This window comes from Primulina tabacum, chromosome 5 (genome assembly GCF_025594145.1).
Source record: "Primulina tabacum isolate GXHZ01 chromosome 5, ASM2559414v2, whole genome shotgun sequence".
Lineage (NCBI taxonomy): Eukaryota > Viridiplantae > Streptophyta > Magnoliopsida > Lamiales > Gesneriaceae > Primulina > Primulina tabacum.
In genome coordinates this window covers 42062019-42079548 of record NC_134554.1, presented here as the reverse complement: position 1 = coordinate 42079548, position 17530 = coordinate 42062019, and the positions used below count along the sequence as shown (strand labels likewise).

General features: G+C 36.7%; 1 pseudogene; it reads left to right on the top strand.

Moving 5' to 3' along the window:
- Window positions 1-17070: 17070 nt before the first annotated feature.
- On the top strand, window positions 17071-17529 carry LOC142545043 (large ribosomal subunit protein eL29z-like; annotated as a pseudogene).
- Window position 17530: the final 1 nt, after the last annotated feature.

Here is a 17530-nt window from a genome sequence, read left to right as displayed (position 1 = left end):
TCAAGCCTAAACCACCATTCCCTTCATCTCAACCAAATACCCAAAAGATAATTTTCCTTACCTTAGTTACTTGCTTTTGAGGATATAAAGATCACACCTCCAACTTGAAGATCCAAACCTTGGAAAGAAAGGAATTAAGAGAAGAAATGAAGAACCCTAGCTCCCCAAGTCGATAGATGCAAGAGGAGTATGTGAAATGGCTAACTTATTGGCTTAAAACTCTTAAAAATATGTTTTCTACGCCAAAGACACGGACCCCGTGCACTCATCCGTGTATGGGTCCGTGTACACACTGTAAATTACAAATTTTGTTTGGCAAGACCCGGACCTCGTGCCTGGGTCCGTGTAGCCTCGGTCCAAGGGCCAAAACTACACTTTTTCTTCCGAATTAGCCAAAGTGGTAAACATGAAAGTTGTAGCCCTATGTCTTTTCTTAAATCTCTCACTAGTTTCAGATCATTTGGAGGTCTGAGTAAAAAGTTATGCTCATTCTACCAAAATATGTCAGTGCTGGAACGACGATATACATAACACACTTCGGGCCACTTTTGACTCATCTTCCTCAACTATTTGAACAAAACTCAAAACATGAAAGTTGTAGCCTTGGATCTTAGCTCTCTAATGCAATTGACCTCATGTCATTTGGATAATTATCCCATTCATTATGCTAAAAACCGTAACAAATACCAAAATTTTCATACCGTTTCTGCACCCCAATTACCTATTTGGCTCCAACCATCCAAACCATCAATCTAACTCCCAACATTGTACCTTCATGACAACAACAACTCCTCAAATACACAACCATCTACATAACCATACCAAAACCATATAATAAATAACCATGAATACAATGCAATAACCATATTGATGCTATAACATGCAATACCAACCCTTCCATCAACTATACTCATAAACCATATCAATAATAACTTAACCATATATTCATAACACCAAACCATATAATAACATCAATGACAATAGAAGGATAAAAGGTTGGGATATTACAATCTCCCTCCCTTATAAAAAATTTCGTCCTCGAAATTTGCTTACTTCAAAATAAATCCGGATAACGTTGTCTCATCTCTTCCTCCGGTTCCCATGTAGCCTCTTCAATCACATGATTCCTCCAAAGGACTTTAACAAAGCCAATTTCTTTGTTCCTTAGCACTTTAACTTTGTAGTCAATAATTTGAATCGGCACTTCTTCATATCTCAGATTAGGCAAAAGATCCAATGCTTCGTGTCGAAGAACATGGGATGGATTGGACAAATACTTCCGTAACATTGAAACATGGAAGACATTGTGAACTCGATCCAAATCCGGAGGCAAAGCCAATCGATACGCTCGTTCACCAATCCTATCCAGAATCTCGAAAGGTCCAATATAGCGAGGACTCAACTTAGGTTTCTTTCCAAACCTCATAACTCCCTTGAGGGTAGCTATCTTAACGAACACATGGTCACCTACATTGAATTCCAAAGGCCTTCGTCGAACATTTGCATAACTTGTCTGTAGAGATTGAGCCGTCTTCATTCTGTGTCTGATCAGTGCGACCACATCAACCATTTGTTGAACCAACTCGGGTCCCAACATCTTTCTTTCTCCTACTTCGTCCCAATATAAAGGTGATCTACACTTCCTACCATATAATGCTTCATATGATGCCATGCCAATCGATGACTGGTAGCTGTTATTATATGTGAACTCGACAAGAGGTAACTTCGAATCCCAACTACCAGGAAAGTCAATAGTACAGGTCCTCAACATATCCTCCAAAATCTGTATAACTCTATCTGATTGCTCATCACTCTGAGGATGATAGGCTGTGCTAAAGGCCAACTTTGTACCCAAAGCTTTATGGAGACTCTTCCAAAACTCAGATGTAAACCTTGTATCAAGATCTGAAACAATCGACACGGGTATTCCATGAAGTCTTACAATCTCTTGGACATACGTCTCCGCATATTGAGTCATAGAATATGTCGTCTTGACAGGGAGAAAATGTGATGACTTGGTCAATCTATCCACGATCACCCAAATACAATTATAGCCCTTCTGAGTTCTTGGCAACCCAACAACAAAATCCATAGTGATGTGTTCCCACTTCCATTGCGGTATAGGTAAGGATTGCAATAAGCCTGCCGGTCGTTGGTGCTCAATCTTTACATGCTGACAAGTCAAGCATTCAGAAATAAATACTGCTATATCTTTCTTCATACCTGGCCACCAATACAATCGACGAACATCTTGATACATCTTGGTGCCGCCTGGATGTACTGAATAAGGTGCAGTATGAGCTTCCGTTAAAACATCACGACGAATAGCATCACCAACAGGAACACAAATACGGCCTTGAAATGTAATCAAACCATCAATGTTCAATCCAAACTCAGAATTTCCCTAATTCTCTGCCTGTGCTCTCAAGTCCAACAAAAGAGTATCCAACTGTTGCTCATGCTTAATTCTGTCAATCAAAGTCGGTCGAATAACTAAGGCTGAAAGTCGAGCGATCGTACCTTCCTCAACTAATGCGATCTCACTTCTCTGCTAATCCAACAACAGAGTCTTTTGAATCATAGAACCCAATTGAAAACCTGACTTTCGGCTCAATGCATCAGCAACTACATTCGCTTTTTCCTGGGTGGTAACTAATAGTGCAATCATAATCCTTCACAAGTTCTAACCACCTTCTCTGACGCATGTTCAGTTCTTTCTGAGTAAAGAGATACTTAAGACTTTTATGATATGAGAAAATCTCACATTTCACGCTATATACAGGGACGGATCCAGGAATAAAAGTTGGGGGGGGGGGGGGGGGCTTGAAGTCAATATGATAAGTTATATATTATTAAAAAAAATTTACATTATATCGTTCAACGAAGTTGTGCCCTACGAGATTTTAAAACATAAAATTCATCAATAATAGAATTTACATCAATATGTTTAGCTAAATCTCGTTCAATATAGAGTGTCAAACAATCGGAAAGAAAGTCATCCTCCATTTTATTGCGAAGTGCCGTCTTCACATGCTTCATTGCTGAAAAAGCCCGCTCAGTAGTGGTAGTAGACACAGGTAATGTCAAAACAAGATGAATCAATCTAGTCAACATAACATAAACACTTGACCGTTCACTCTCGGTCAATTGCTGACACAACTCAACAAGTGTAGAAACCTTTAAATTCTGCATCACATCAAGTTTATAATGTATCAATTCATACTCCAAAGCAACAATTTCTTGATCTGTGAAATCTCCATGATAAAACTTCTTTGCAAGCTTGCAAATATCATCACTGTTAAATGAGTCAAATGAATTTTTAGGATCTAAAGCTGTACTAAGAGAAAGAAGTTCCACCGATGACTCATTGAACCGAGTATTTAACTCCATCAAAATAAAATCTATTGCTGCATTAAAAACATCAAAGTGGTAATGATGTTCTATTGTAGTTTGCCGACAGGAACGTCCAATCTTATATAGACAATCAAGGTCAGGTACATCAATTTCATTTCTTGAGCAAAAAACTTTAACTTCCTGAAGAAATTCATTCCACCCACATTCTCTAAATTCTTGAAGGCAAGTTTTGGTAGTAGTGACAAATGTGATAGCAGTCAAAATGTCTTGAGATTTTCTTTGAAGAATTTGACAAAGAGTATCTCTTGTTCTCATAATTTTATGCATTAAGTGCAAAATAAACACAAATTCAAAGCTTGCCATGTTTCTGTAAATCCCCCGAACTTCAGCCTTAACTCTTCCATTTGGAGAATAATCACTGAGAACTTCAAAAACTTTGCAAGTTGCAGTGTACATACCTATCAAGATTTTTACCGAATCATAGTGAGAACTCCAACGAGTAGCTCCTGCTCGTTGCAAATTACCAATCTGGTTTGCACCACTTCCAGAATCACGTTCTCCAATTGACAACATATACTCAATTTCATTTCTCTGTGCAGTATGTAATTCAGCAATGCACTTAGTAGAAGAAGTGACAATATTGACAATATTAACAATATCGTCCAAATGAGAAAAAAATTCCCAAATAACACTAACATCCTTAGCTGCAGAAACCAATGTCAGTTGTAAACGATGTGTAAAACAGTGGACATAGTATGCATAGGGACAATCTTTGAGAAATAATGCTTAAAGTCCATTCCACGCTCCACGCATATTGCTAGCACCATCATATCCTTGGCCTCTGATTTTCTTAACATGGAGATCATGATAAACAAGAACATTTGATATCTCATTTTTCAAATTCATTGAGGTAGTGTCACTAACACTTTTGATGGCAAAAAATCTTTCTGTCAAAATCTCATGATTGTTCACAAACCTCAATATAATGGCCATTTGCTCTCGTTTAGATATATATCGGGCTTCATCAACAAGAATACAGAAGTATTTATCTCCAACTTCTTCACGAACCATCTGTCGTACTCTATTGGCCATAATATGTAAAATCTCTTTCTGAATTTTTGGAGCGATATATTGGGCATTTTTTGGAGCATTCTCAAGCACAACTTCATCAATTTCTATATTCATTTTTGCAAAAGCCTTCACCAATTCAAGAAAATTTCCACAATTAGATGAAGATAGAGATTCATCGTTACCTCTAAAAGCACAACCTTGAAGTGCTAGCCAACGAACAGCTACAATTGAGGTGCTCAAACGCAGACGATTTTTCTCTTTTTCCTCTTTAGATTGTGCATGCATCACTTTATCAATATGTTGTGAGGGCCTCATCAAATTTTCAGCCCTTCTCTCATACATAGTATGAGGTGAAGAAGCTGCAGAACCAATATGGGCAAGAAAAGCACATGTTTTTCCTTGGTTTACCCTTTTCCAATTGTCAAATCCTTCATTGACCAATGCCGAGATATTAGATGAATTAACATCATTTAGGAAAAGAAAACAATAGAAACAATATGCCTTATTTGTTGAAGGCGAATACTCCAACCAATAAAATTTCTGAAACCATTTTTTCCGAAAACGACGATTCTGGCTTCCAAATTTTGTACCTGGATACTCCAACATATCTGGTTGATAAGGCTCCATATTTAGATATGAACGTCTTATCTCATCTCGTACATTAACATGATATTCACATATCTGTTTTCTTTTTCCTGGATCTCGTTCAATAAAAGTAGACGAAGACTGATGATCGTCTCTAGGAGAGGAACATGAAGGAATTTGGATATTGGGAAATAGAAGACTTTCACTGGATTGATGTTGCATTGTAAGGACCGTAGGAATTGAAGTATCTTCACTAGCTTGACGATCTCTCTTCTTAAAGAAAGAGGATATCAATGTTTTTCTTTTTTTGCAGCAGATTGATATTCCATTTTGAAATAGTTCAATTTATAATCCTAAACAAGAATAAAATAATTATTAACCAAATAAACAAGTAATAGTCACTCAACAACTCAACAACAAACAATCAAGAAACCACAAATCACACACAGAGAAGCTATAAAAAACAAAATAAAAAATGTATAGCCGATTCTTACCTGGATTGTTGCCTTGCCGATGAGCAATTCGATTTCTTCGGGAGTCCGCAATTCTATTCTGTCGCTAAAGGGCTTGGGACTTGGGAGAGAAATTTTGTAGAATTGAGGTGGGGCGGATCAGAGGATAAATTTGGTCTCATCCTTGTAAATGGACGGGACTTGATTGGACTAAGACATTGATGTACGACGGTTTTTTAAACAAAGCGACGGTTTTTCAAAAAACAGTCGCTAATAGCGACTGTTATTAGCGACTGTTTGAATAAACCGTCACTAGTAGCGACGGTGCAATTAAAACCGTCGCCGATCGAGATCGGCGGCGGTTTTACTAAAACCGTCACAAATATTAGCGACGGTTTTTGAAAAACCGTCGCTAAATTATTAAAAAAGTGGGCTGGGCTACAGCCCAGTACAGTCCTAGAATACATCGGTCTCTGGCTATATAAATAATGTCGCCAGATCTTCAAAGCAAAAATAATGGCTACCAACTCAAGATCATGAGTCGGATAGTTCTTTTCATAATCCTTCAATTGACGAGAAGCATAATCAATGACTTTGCCTCGCTGCATCAACACATCACCGAGACCTTTCTTGGAAGCATCTGTATACACCACAAAGTCTTCAACTCCCCGAGGAAGTGCTAACACTGGAGCTGAAGTCAATTTGTCCTTCAATACTTGAAATGCTTGCTGACATTCATTAGTCCATTCAAATTTAACTGTCTTTCTCGTCAGAGTAGTAAGTGGCAAGGCTATGTTAGAGAAATCGGCAATAAAACGACGATAGTACCCTGCCAACCCAAGGAAACTTCGTACCTCGCAACTGTCAAAGGGATATGCCACTTCTTAACTGCTTCAATCTTAGCCGGATCCACATCAATTCCTTCCTTGGAAACGATATGACCTAAAAATGCAACTTGCTCCAGCCAAAATTCACACTTCTTGAATTTAGCATATAAATGGTTGTCCCTCAACTGTTGTAACACGATCCTCAAATGCTCCCTATGTAGATCTCGAGTCTTTAAGTAGATTAAAATATCATCAATGAAGACAATAACAAAACTGTCCAAATATGGCTTGAAAACCCGATTCATAAGATCCATAAATACAGAAGGAGCATTAGTTAATCCAAACGACATAACCAAAAACTCGTAGTGACCATACCTGGTTCGAAAAGCCGTCTTAGGTATGTCACAGTCCTTTACTTTCAATTGATGATACCCTGACCGCAATCAATCTTAGAAAATATAGTAGCACCTTGCAACTGATCAAAAAGATCATCAATTCTGGGCAAAAGATATTTGTTCTTGATCGTTACTTTGTTGATCTATCGATAGTCAATACACAGTCTAGTCTCAAGGACCCATCTTTCTTCTTCACAAATAATACCGGTGCCCCCATGGAGATGAACTTGGTCTAATAAAGCCCTTATCTAATAACTCTTGCAATTGACTCTTCAACTCTTTCATTTAGTTGGGGCCATTCGATAAGGGGCTTTAGAAATCGGTGCGGTACCTGGTGCAATATCAATAACAAATTCCACCTCTCTATCTGGTGGTAATCCCGGCATATCATCCGCCAAGACATCAAGATAATCCCTCACAATATCAATGTCACTCGCATTCCCACTCCCTTCTCTAGTTATATCTACCACCGATGCTAGAAACCCATGACAACCCTTAACCACAACCGTTGCATTTGCAAGCAAGAAATAAAAGAAAGGCCAAGCGAAGTACCTGACCCCGTGAAGACCCTACTATCACCATGTCCTGAAGGAAAACGTACTGTTTTGGCTAGACAATCTATCACAGCTCGATAAGTAGATAACCAATCCATTCCCAAAATAACATCAAACTCAATCATAGGAATGACAATCAAATCGGCGTTCAACAATTCCTCATCCACTTGAACAGGGCACGCTCGAATCAAATTTGAAGAATGAATATAATCTCCCGAATGAAGCACAATAGAAAAGTGGATAATTTCAACAACAGGAGCAAGACCCAGAGAATGCATAAATTGCTCAGATATAAAAGAATGTGTGGCGCCAGTATCAGTAAGAGTAGTAGCTACCTTGCCTGAAATAAGAATGGTACCTGAAATGATTGACGAATCAGGATTAACTCCTTCCTTGGTCAAAGAGAAAATACGCCCCTGAACTCGGCCCTTGCCCGATGATTGAGTGCAATTGATCGCAATGTGCCCAACTCCTCCACATCTATAACATTTGTTGTTTCCAACTAGGCACTCTCCTTTATGTGGTTTATGACATTTAGGACATAAAGGCTTATCTGATTCAGATGGCATCGCATGAGCTTTACCACGATATTCTTCCTTTCCTTTCCCCTTGTGTCCTCCTTTTCCTCCTTGAACTAAAGCTTGACCCTTTTGGACAAATTTTTGCCTCCTGAATTGTCTTTCTTTATCAATCTCTTTCTCATCATATTCGGCCATCAATGCTTTCTCAACAATCTCCTTGTAAGAATTAGCCTTCGACATTCGAAAATCTCTTCTAATCTTTGCCCTCAACCCCCACATAAAGTGCTCAGCTCTATCTTTGTCATTGCTAGCAATGAAAGGAACAAAAAGACAACCTTCTTCAAACTTCAAGATGTAATCATTCATGCTCATTGTCCCTTTCTTTAGCTCCAAGAATTCTTTCACCTTGCGGGCTTTAACATCGCTAGGAAAGTACTTGTCATAGAACAAATCTTTAAACTCATTCCATTTTAATGTTTGAACATTAATCGTTACCTTGGTTGCTTCCCACAAAATTCTTGCGGTCTTGGTTAAGAGAAACACAGCACAACTCACTCGATCATTATCATCAAAGTTAAGGTAATCAAAGATCGCCTCGGCCGCCTTCACCCACTCCATTGCAATCAAAGGGTCCAGACTCCCTACAAATTTGGGTGGATTCATCTTCTTGAATTTATCATAAGCTCCCTCAACAACTCGTTCTTGAACTCGTTGATCAAGACCTTGGCCTCTACCTTCAACCAGTGTTTGCAATCGGAGAAGTTGCTGAATTTGTTCCCTATGCACTTTAGCTTGCTCATGAAGTAGCCTACCAAACTCATCAAATACATTAGAGGAAGTACTTCAGGAGCTTTTCTCTTGGATGGCATTTTCCTATATTGCATCTCAATTTAAAATCATTTTCAAAACATATTACATGTAAAGCTTATCATCATACCAATACATCAATGAGATGCAGAAAGATACATACCGAAGTGTCACAAGCATAGGAAGACATGTGCCAAATCATTGGTCCGAAAAACGTTGCTCTGATACCACTAAATGTAACACCCTTATCCCATGACATTAAACTATAAATGCAATAATGTGGAAGCCTTATAAAAGATTTGAAGAAAAATAATAATTAATAAAATTTTGGCAAAGTTTACCCATAAATATAAACTTACAAAATATTCCCAAGCAAACAAAGTAAACATTACCACAATCAATCTTTCCAAAATACACATATATATTCTCAAAACCTCCACTAAACACATAGATCCGATCTCCATAATTACCAAGTGTTTAACAAAAGTAAAGACATAATTTCTTGTTCAAAACATGAACCAAGGTACAATACTCAAAACCATTTTATAATTGCCACATTTTATCAAAACATCATCCTCCAAGCTTTGGCACATGCACCTTCCATGCCTCGACACTTCTATCGATATTCCTTTTTATCTGCATCACATGACATAACTGGAATGAGTTTACAAAACTCAGCAAGTGGAACTTTCAATAACAATTACATATACAATAGTGTAAAGAAAGGAATCATTACAATTGCACCATAGGAAATGTCATTATTCAATGGAATATATAGATAACAATTATAAGATGGCATTCTATCAACCATTTCCCTCATTTCCCTTGTATGGCATTGATAAGTCATCCGTCGATGGTATACATGTACATTTCAGTCAAAATCAGTCACTGTACATGTTAAATGTTGATCAACTTCCGTTATGTGGGTTTAGAAGTGCTAGAAGCACCACCACTACCATATAACTATCAAGCCATAAAAGAACCATTGAATCATTTTATCAACCATGTGGAGTGCATGTAATTAGAACTAGCTCCTTTCTTAGCAATTGACATCAAAATTTCTTTCCTTTTCTTTAAATCAATTAACTATTACATAGCAAATATATAATCAATGGATTAAAGGAGCTAGGAACAATAACAATATCATTCATCATACATATAGGTTATAAGATGCATTCAAGGAAAAAGCCCACTTACAACCAATAAAACTTGTTGTGATAGCTTCTTGGTAGTTGATCCTACAACACAAGATCAAGATTATACCATTAACTTCACATCTTCAACCTATAAATTATCATTCAAGCCTAAACCACCATTCCCTTCATCTCAACCAAATACCCAAAAGATAATTTTCCTTACCTTAGTTACTTGCTCTTGAGGATATAAAGATCACACCTCCAACTTGAAGATCCAAACCTTGGAAAGAAAGGAATTAAGAGAAGAAATGAAGAACCCTAGCTCCCCAAGTCGATAGATGCAAGAGGAGTAAGTGAAATGGCTAACTTATTGGCTTAAAACTCTTAAAAATATGTTTTCTATGCCAAAGACATGGACCCCGTGCCCCTCTCCGTGTATGGGTCCGTGTACACACTGTAAATTACAAATTTCGTTTGGCAAGACCCGGACCTCGTGCCTGGGTCCGTGTAGGGGTCCGTGTACCCTCGGTCCAAGGACCAAAACTGCACTTTTTCTTCCGAATTAGCCAAAGTGGTAACATGAAAGTTGTAGCCCTATGTCTTTTCTTGAATCTCCCAGTAGTTTCAGATCATTTGGAGGTCTGAGTAAAAAGTTATGCTCATTCTACCAAAATATGTCAGTGCTGGAACGACGATATACATAACACACTTCGGGCCACTTTTGGCTCATCTTCCTCAACTATTTGAACAAAACTCAAAACATGAAAGTTGTAGCATTGGATCTTAGCTTTCTAATGCAATTGACCTCATGTTATTTGGATAATTATCCCATTCATTATGCTAAAAACCGTAACAAATACCAAAATTTTCATACCGTTTCTGCACCCCAATTACCTATTTGGCTCCAACCATCCAAACCATCAATCTAACTCCCAACATTATACCTTCATGACAACAACAACTCCTCAAATACACAACCATATACTTACCATACCAAAACCATACAATAAATAACCATGAATACAATGCAATAATCATATTGATGCTATAACATGCAATATCAACCCTTCCATCAATTATACTCATAAACCATATCAATAACCATGATCAATAATAATTTAACCATATATTCATTGTAACGCCCCGAAAATTTAAAGTTCCACGCGAACCACATGCACAAATTATTAAATTCTTTGTGTGTTTCAATTAAATGATTTAATTGTATTAATTAATTATGTTGTGCATATTTGTATGTTTAAATTATATTTTTATATATGGTTGCATTAAAATGTATTTTAAATGTTATTCGAGTTGCGATCGAGGAACGGAGACCGAGGGTGAAAAATAGAAAATGTTTTTATTGGAATAGTTGCTTTTAATTATTTAAATTATGGGTGATGCTTTTTCTTATTTTTGAAAATATGGGGTTTTGAGATGATTTAATACGCCGGGACGAAAATTTTATCGGTGTTGGTTTTTCATCAAAAATGCGAACTTTTTAGCAACACGGCTATTTAATCTACAAACTATTTTACCAAAAACTATTTTAATATTCTATTTAAATCCTAATTAAACTAATGTGCCTAATTGATGGCTTAATAGGCCTAAAAGCCTTGTTAGTGTTAATTAGTATATAATATATGATTAGCACCCCAAAACCCTACAATTCCTACACAAACACACGGCCACAATTCTGAAAAATTGCCCCACCCTACACGGCACACACATGCTTAAACATTGAAGGAATTTTCGAGAAATTGCCAAGGGTGATTCAAGCCAAAGGTCTTGCTCCGTTCTTCGTCATCGTCAACGGTTTTTCATGCGTTAAATACGCAAAGGCACGCCATATTCTCCTTTTACTCATCATCACACCATAGTATTTGTTTATGCATGATTTTTAAAGAAAACATAGCACACAAGTTAAATTTTCGTAACTACATGCTTATGTGTTCTAAATTGGTGTTTTTAATTTCCAAAAATCATGTTTTTATGTGTGTAAAAGGGCTGCCATGATATAGGTTATGTTCAAGCATTGTTTTCATGAATTTAGAGTCCTAGAACCAGCCACAAATCCTGCACGAAACAGAACACGCCAAGCTGGAACCAAATCTGTCACGGGATGATCTTATGGTTCAGTTTTCACGAGTTGGGTGCTTAGCTTGGGTTTGGTTGGGACCAGGACCGAGCTAAGACCAAGGGGGAGTCAAGGGTAGGGTCTTAATCATGCTAGGGTTCGAGCTAAGTGGGCTGGGAAGAGTCCTTGTTGGGAAGGACTCCACCCAAGAGTTAGAAAGGGGAGTAGCGCAGGTGTTAGCTGGTTCAGGGAAGAAATAGGCTCGGCCAGGGGGCTTGGGGCTGGGCTGGGCTAGGTCCTTAGGGTCCTAAGAGGGTGCACGAAGGTCTGGGCAGGGGCTGGTGCGGCCTGGCTGGTTGCTGGTCGAGAAAGAACATGATGAAAGCATGGACAGCATGTTATACGAGGATGCTGTTGTGTTCTTCAGTTGGGGGCTGCTCGCGTCCAGGGGTTTGGGTCGGTCTGGGCGTGGTCTAGTCGGGGTCTAGGGAAGGTTAGGGTCAGGTTGGGTCAAGTGTTTAACAGCTGCCAGGGATTGTTTTTCAGGCTGGGCTTGGACAGTAGAGTCCCTAGATGGGTTGGCTAGGTTTTGGTTCAAGGCGGCTCGGGCGTGGCTCGAGAAAATTAGGAGATGGCTCGGTGTGTTCAATAAGGTGTCAAAAACGAAAATAATAAAACAAAAAGTAAATCCAAGGGTCCACGAGGGTGGCTCATGACTTGGAAAGGTAGAATAAATCATAAAAATGCTATGTTTAAAATTTGGGATCAAAATAATGAGTTTTGGATTTATTCGGGATTTAATGGCCGCACGAAACGCTAATTAACGAGTTAATTGAAACGCCTAGTTTTAAGCTTCATAAAACTATGAAAAATTAGGTTTAAGCTTAAATAATTATTAAAAGTCTAATTTTTTAATTTGGGAATTTTATATTAAGGTTTGGTTTAATTCGGGATTAAAACGCATTAATACGTCACATTTAAAGATTAAATTAAAAGTCATCGATTTATGCCAAGTAAAAATATGAGAAAATTAATTTAGGCTTAAATAATTATTTGAGACATGTTAGAGTCAATGAATTCAAGATAATATCAAAAACTAGAAATTATACGTTCAGGGGTAAAACGGTCTTTTTACACCTAGAAATTAGTAAACGTCATGGCAGTGTCCTGAATGCTGTTTTATGTGATAATATGATTATTTTCAATGGTTATGTAGGTTTATGAATTTTTATATGTGTAAATATGATTTTGAAATGTTCATGAATTATTAAAGATTAAATTGGACATGTAAAAGATATGTTGCATGCTTGGTTTCAAAATAAAATGATATTATATGCATGTTTTTATTAAGTGATGATAACATGTTGAAGGACGTGAAGGGATTGTGACTACTACATGTTGGAAATATCGTGAGGGTTATGGTCCCAGTGGGAGCCCGACGATCGTGTTTCCTTGGATACGGATACGAATACGAATACATGATACGAATACGAATATGTTAATACGTTGGCCAATGCCCAGTTGACTGGTGAGAGTGTTGCTGGTGTCTCCGCCGCCCAGTACTGTGGTTTCTTTAGATGGATCCATCGCCCAATACGTTTAAGAATACGAGTCACAATCACGATCTGAATTCAACAAACACGAACATGAACATGAATATGAATATGAATATGGACACGAATATGGATATGAATATGAATATGTTTATGTTTATATGAAAACGTTTTTATGAAAATGTTTTTATGCATCATGAAAATGTTTACGAAAATATTTATGTTTATGCATCTTCATGAAAACGATATTTTAAGTACAAGTATTTTTCACTGTTATATGTTAACTGTATTACGTATTACTTGATATCAAGAATATGACGTGTTGAGTCTTTAGACTCACTAGGTGTGATTGATGCAGGTGATTACGAATATGTTTATGGAGGTCTTGATGGTTGACTTGACTGGACTGAAGGTGCACATAACCCGAGGACCGACGCTAGTTTTCCGCACTAGTTATGATTTATGATTTCAAGTTATGTTAAAAATATTTTTACGACGTTTTATTTACGAGTGGTTTTGAGAGGTTATAGTATGGGCTATACTTTTCAAATGTTAGTTGGTTGATTTATTTTTAAAATGGTGTCAAAAATATTTTATGGTTCGGCCGATGCTAAGTGAGGTTTAAAAAAAAAATCTAGCATGTTTTAAGAAAACGAATAGCAGACGTTTCATTCATAACACCAAACCATAGAATAACATCAATGACAATAAAAGGATAAAAGGCTGGGATATTACACTAACCGAACTCCTAGCACACAACAAGACTTAAGACAGTACCTCTCAGCCCACATCTATTCAACGTCTTTATGCGAAGATTACACACATTTTTTAACGTCTTTGTGTAAATATTCACTCAACTGAACTTTAAGCTTAACTCTCTGTATATGTGAGTGATTGTGTATGTGTATATGAGAACTGATCTATAAATATAACACAAAGATGTTCTCACAGACTGAGGGATTTGTGCTTCTAATCTAAGTTGATATGACTTAAGTGTGTCCTCTTCTTCTTGTACACACACTTGTATTCTTTGATGATCTTCATCTTATATTTATAGGCACAAAGTTGATCGTACATCAAGACTCATCAATTATGTCGGTTGTATTTTGAATCTGTTCCTCGAAATTTGTGTATGTACTTTCTGACAGCCATTCTGGAATGTATTGACTTTAAGCTCTGCTGCAACATTTATTATTGTCCTTTATCGGACAATTTTTGTTACCCTTGTGCAAAGCTGGAATATTGCTACGATCTGCGAACTGTTCTGCTCCAAACTGATGCTCTGAACTAGTCAGCTTAATTGGTCTTCGACTGGTCATTCGACTAGTCTTGAACTGGTTTGGTGTAATCAGTTGGCTCGTCAGCTGGTCTGCTTTCACTGATTCAGTGGAACTGGTCTTCGATATATCAGTTGGACTGGTTTAATTTTGGACAAGCAGTTGGCACTTTCAGTTTGCGTCTAAATAGCTTTAGTTTTGGCTCGAGAACTCATTAGTTCAAATCTGATCAGTTTCAACTGTATGCGCACTTAGGTAAATTTATTAGAGTCAAAATAACAAGTTTTATTAACATTCAAATCAAGATTGCAAATATTAAATGTTCCAACATAGTTGTTTTTTAGATAATATATTATTCTTGTTATTAATTATATGATGTCATTACACGTTGGACATGTTGATGTAATGATGTTACTGTTCTTTATCAGCAACAAACACATATATCTAGTTTTATTACACCTAATAACTTGGATAATAATGTAGGAGTGTTATTTTATACCATTCACATAAATTGAGATCATTTTATTCAATTTATAACTTAAATTTTCCACGGCAACATTATTTATTCATAAATTCAAAATTACTAAATTAGAACTCTCTAAGGCTTCCAACCTACAGCCACTGTATGCCAGCTCTCTAGTGATGGACTCCAACACCGCCACGGCCACGAGCTGGAGAGTGTTGACGTGGAGGACGATAATTCCGGTGAGGGAAACGAGAACGAATCCGTCGACCTGGATTACGTGGTGTTGGTGGACGAATTGGTGGTGGCTTAGGCGTAGGCTGGGGTCGAGGTTTATGAGGTTTACCCCAATGTGGCACCTTTTCACCCTCATTGCTTACCATCGACTTGGGAAAATGTTTTTCAACCATTGTATTTCCATTATTTGGATAGTCATAAGCCTAGGAATCATGAATTGGAAGTATAATCAACCAAAGGGCAAATGTAAATAAGAAAATTGAACTCATTTTGTTTGTGAGATAATGAAAAATTTGTGAAGAAGATTGTCTCATATTTTTATCCCCAAAAATATTAATTTCAAGCTTGAAAAAGCACTCATTGGATAAAATCATTATAATTATGGTGTTATCTATTAACCTACAATTTATTAAAGTGTCAACATCTTTGATTGGTCATTTAATAAAATGTCGTAAATTTTAAGAAATAACAAAAAATATCTAATTTAAATTATTATTTTAAAAATAATCTCTAAATATTTTATACAAAATTAGCAAAAAAAATACGAGTAAATATAAATTTTATGCCTATAAATGATTTCCAAGAATTTAATTATATTTCTATTCGTAGTAGTTGATATTTGGTCTTTTTCACGGTGATTACAAGAAATAGTTAAATAAGTAAAGCCATAGGAAAGTTACAGTATTATACGCTCTCCATTGACGTGATATATTGACGGGCTAACTTGTTGTTTTTATTTAAAATAAAAAATCAAGTCACGCCGTTAAGAAAGGAATGACTTGATTTTTAATTTTTTTTAAAAAAAGCATGAATACCTTAATTATTAAAAAATAATAATTAAAATTTGTGTGATAGAATGATGGGATGTATCACGATCAGTACAAATCATGCTAGCGAAATCAATTATCACGCCTTGCTAAATGACTTGTATTGATCAAATATTGAAAATTTACTAATATAATTGGTGTATGATTGGATTGAACGTTTGCTTTCGTATCATAATTCTTCGTTGGTCTGGATATAAATTTTGAAGTTCATCATTCGTTGTTTTTATCATTTTTTGAATTATTTTGATATGAATCTTAAGATTGATGTATTACTAATTGAATTTGTGAAAAACAAGTAAGCATACATTTTATTTGGTGTTCGAGCAAGTAAAATATATTTAATTGTTATAGTTTATGCTTTAAATTAAGTCAGAAATATGAAAAAAGAGAAGGGGCCAAAACTTAAAAAAAAAAAAAAAAAAAAAGAAGAAGAAGCACGTATAGGGGTCGAATTCCATTTGTATTTTGTGTGAACACGGAAAAAAATTGAACAGAAAAAATTAAAAGAAAGGGAGGGAACTTCTCCAAATCAAGAATCTTTCTCTCAGAAACCATTTGGCATTCGTCAACACTATAATCACTAAATGATTTGATTAAATCATGTGACATTAGTATTTGTTACGAGACAAAAATTTGTGTGCGACGGTCTCACGGATCGTATTTTGTGAGACGGATATCTTATTTGGGTCATCCGTGAAAAATATTATTTTTTATGCTAATAGTATTACTTTTTATTGTGAATATAAGTAGGGTTGACCCGTCTCACAAATAAAGATTCGTGAAACATCTCACAAGAGACCTACTCTTGTTACAAAGTAGTGTTCTAAAAATCACGGCCTAGGCGGTGGGACTTTTGGTGAGGCATCGCCAAATTAATCGCCCACCTAGGCCTAGGCGGATTTTATGTTAATTTTTTTTTAAAAAAAAATAGAAATCAGATTGCTGGTGGGTTCAGGTACACGCTCACAATCGGTCGAAGAAGTAGAATGGCCAACCACATAAGTGTTGTCAGCAGCAAAGGAGTAAAAATGGCGAAGTCGAAGAATCACACGGCTCACAATCAGTCGTACAAGGCCCACAGAAATGTCATCAAGAAAAGAAACTCAAACGCCATTGCCATTCCATCAACCAAAGGGATGGACCCGAAAGTTCTTGAGGAACCAGAGGTATGCTCAAAAGCACAACAATAAGAGCAGCGAGACCGCGAACAAGGAAGAGTAGATGATTGATGATATTGCCATGCCCACTCCTAACCACCTGGAAATGAGGAAGAGCTAATATGGTGTTTTTTTTTGTTTTTTCGGATCAAGGTTTTCTATATTTAGTTTTTGTTGATTCGGGAGTTTATGTTGGATTGTTGTATGACCCAACAAGAGAAAAGAGCCAATAGGAGAAAA